Below are 3315 nucleotides of genomic sequence, written 5' to 3'. Positions count from 1 at the left end.
TCTGAGAGACAGTTTGTTATAATTTCTGTTCTTTTACATTTGCTAAGGAGAGCTTTACTTCCAACTATGTGGTCAATTTTAGAATAGGTGTGGTGTGGTGCTGAAAAAAATGTATATTCTGTTGATTTGGGGTGGAGAGTTCTGTAGATGTCTATTAGGTCTACTTGGTACAGAGCTGAGTTCAATTCCTGGGTATCCTTGTTAACTTTCTGTCTCATCGATCTGTCTAATGTTGACAGTGGGGTGTTAAAGTCTCCCATTATTATTGTGTGGGAGTCTAAGTCTCTTTTTAGGTCACTCAGGACTTGCTTTATGAATCTGGGTGCTCCTGTATTGGGTGCATAGATATTTAGGATGGGGGGAGGGATAGCTTTAGGAGATATACCTAATTTTAAATGACGAGTTAATGGGTGCAGCACACCAGCATGGCACATGTATACATATGTAACTAACCTGCACATTGTGCACATGTACCCTAAAACTTAAAGTATAATAATAATAAAGTTTAAAAAAGAAAGAAAAATGGCATAGCTCCTCCTGATAGATGGCCCCAACTCCAGCACTTATAATTTGGTTACTGAAGAACAGACTGAGCTTTAAGCCTACTTTTTCTCTTGTATGGGTGCCTTTTTACAACACAAAAGCTGCCTATCTTCTTATGGTTGCCCTGCTCAAACAATCCTGAGGATTAAAATTCATTGGCATTTTATAACTCAAATTCAGGGAAGTATCTTACTATGGCCAAACAGCTAGTAAGAAAGCTAAACATCAGTAAAGATCTTCCAACCTCGAGTCCAGTGATTTTTCCATGAAGTTTACCACCTCCAATTATGGTTCATCAGATTGGGTCAAGCCTGTTACAAAAAATCCATGATTTAATAGGCTGCACAGTTATGATACAAAAATAACAATAAGACCTTTACATTTCTTATTAATATACTTATTCATACTTTATGAATTTTATTTTGCACAACAATTAGTTTGAGTAATAATTTTGTGGCCTACAGTAATATTTGCTTATAACTGTCAAGTGTAAAACTTCTCAAAGAAGTGGAATATACCCAGAAGGCTGTAGTGCTCTCTCTCTCTCTCTCTCTTTTGTAATTGACAGATAAAATTGTAGGTATTTATTGTGTATAACATGATGTTTTGAAGTATACATACATTATGGAATGACTAAATCTAACTAATTAACATAGTTATTATTTTTGTGGTAAGAACATTTGTATCCTTTCTCTTAGCATTTTTCAAGAAATATTATATTGTTATTAGCTATAGTCATAATGTTGTACAATAGTTGTTTTTTTTTTTACTTCTCTTATCAAACTGACATTTTGTATCCTTTGGCCAACATCTCCCAGGTCTCCATCTCCCCAACCACCTCAGTCCCTGGTAACCACCTTTCTACTCCCTACTTCCATGGAGATCAGCTTTATAAGAATCCAAATGAGTGATATCATGTGGTATTTGTCTTTCTGCTCCTGGATTATTTTACTTAACTTAGTGTCTTCCAAGTCCATCTATCGTGTCACAAATGACAGAATTTCCTTCTTTTTATGGCTGACTAGTATTCTCTCTCTCTCTCTCTCTCTGTGTGTGTGTGTGTGTATATATATATATATATATATATATATATACACACACATATATTTATCTATATCACATTTTCCATATTCATCCATCCGTTGATGGACACTTACATTGATTCCATATCTTGGCTATTGTGGTATAGCCACATCATGCTGCAGTAAACAAGGGAGTGCACATATCTCTTTGAAATATTGATTTCATTTTCTTTGGACACATACCCAGTAGAGGGATTCTTGGATCATATGGTAATTCTATATAGATATTGTTTTTGAAGGAATCTCCATACTGTTTCCCATAATGACTTGATGTATTTATATTCCCACCAATAGTTTGCAATGGTTTCCCTTTTTCCAGATCCTTGCCAACGCTTGTTATCTTCTATTTTTCTGATAATAACAGGTGTGAAGTGATATCTCACTGTGGTTTTAATTTGCATTTTTCTGATGATTAGTGACGGTGAGCATTTTTTTCATATACCTGTTGGCAATTTGTGTGTCTTCTTTTGAGTATTGTCAATTCAAGTTCATTGCTTTTTCTTTCTTTCTTTTTAGATGGGGTGTTTCTCTCTGTCACCCCAGCTGGAGTGCAGTGGCACAATCTCCACTCACTGCAACCTCCGTCTATGAGGCTCAAGCGATCCTCCCAACTCAGCCTCCTGAGTAGCTGGGATTACGCCTGGCTATTTTTTGTATTTTTTTTGTAGAGACAGGATTTCACCATTTTGCCCAGGCTGGTCTCTAACTCCTGAGTTCAGGCAATCCTCCTGCCTCAGCCTGCCGAAGTCCTGGGACTACAGGGGTGAGCCACTGTGCCTGGCTCTTGCCTGTTTTTAAATCAGGTTATTTATTTTCTTGCTATTGAGTTGTTTGAATTTCTTATGTCTTTTGGATATTTCTTATGTATTTTGGATATTTACTCCAAAGATGTATATTTTGCAATGGTCTTTTTACTAGGTTTTCAGTCTATTTCTTAATAGCTTGTAAACATATTAAAATATAATATTAATGTTTTAGGTTGTTGGCAAATGTTTGCCCAATTGCTTTTAATTTGATTTTATGTTTTTGACACTTGATTTAATTTATATGCCATTAGTCAAATGTTATGACAATTGTGCGTATAGAAATTCAGACAGGTTAAATAACCTGTACTGGGTCTCACAAAGCAAAGATTTTGATGCTTATCTTTTTGGCCCACACAAAGTCTGGTGATAAGAAAATTTTAATATGATATATTTAAGAAGGGGATAAAGCATAGCAAAGAAAGGCCAAGTTTGGGAAGTATAAGAACAATTATAGAAGGAGTTGCAGAAAATGAATCTATAGAACAAAGAACAGTGATGAGTTGACAATTATTCCAAGATTTCCTGTGTGGCTGGCTGCTGATATAGTGGCACTACCTAGTGTGACAAAGAAACCAGGCACAGAGTTCTGTCACTGCGAGATGATAAGCTGAATTGTCTTCTCCACATTTCATTTCTGTTAGTGACAGTACATACAGTTTGAAATGCCGTGTACAGAAAACTCTTGCCAAGTTGGATGGAGAGGCCAAGTTCACAGTTAGACAAGTAGATTTGGACAGGTTTTCTGTACACAGATGGAACCAAATGACATGCCCAGTGTTTGGTGTATGGCAAGAAGAGCAGGGCATCTATTAACTTCCAGAGAAAGCTGTATGGAAGCAATTTAAGAAGGAAGAGGAAAATCAGGGAAGGTATAAAGTTTTGAG

This window comes from Pan troglodytes, chromosome 3 (assembly GCF_028858775.2).
Source record: "Pan troglodytes isolate AG18354 chromosome 3, NHGRI_mPanTro3-v2.0_pri, whole genome shotgun sequence".
Taxonomy (NCBI): domain Eukaryota; kingdom Metazoa; phylum Chordata; class Mammalia; order Primates; family Hominidae; genus Pan; species Pan troglodytes.
Note: the sequence above shows the minus strand (reverse complement) of the source record.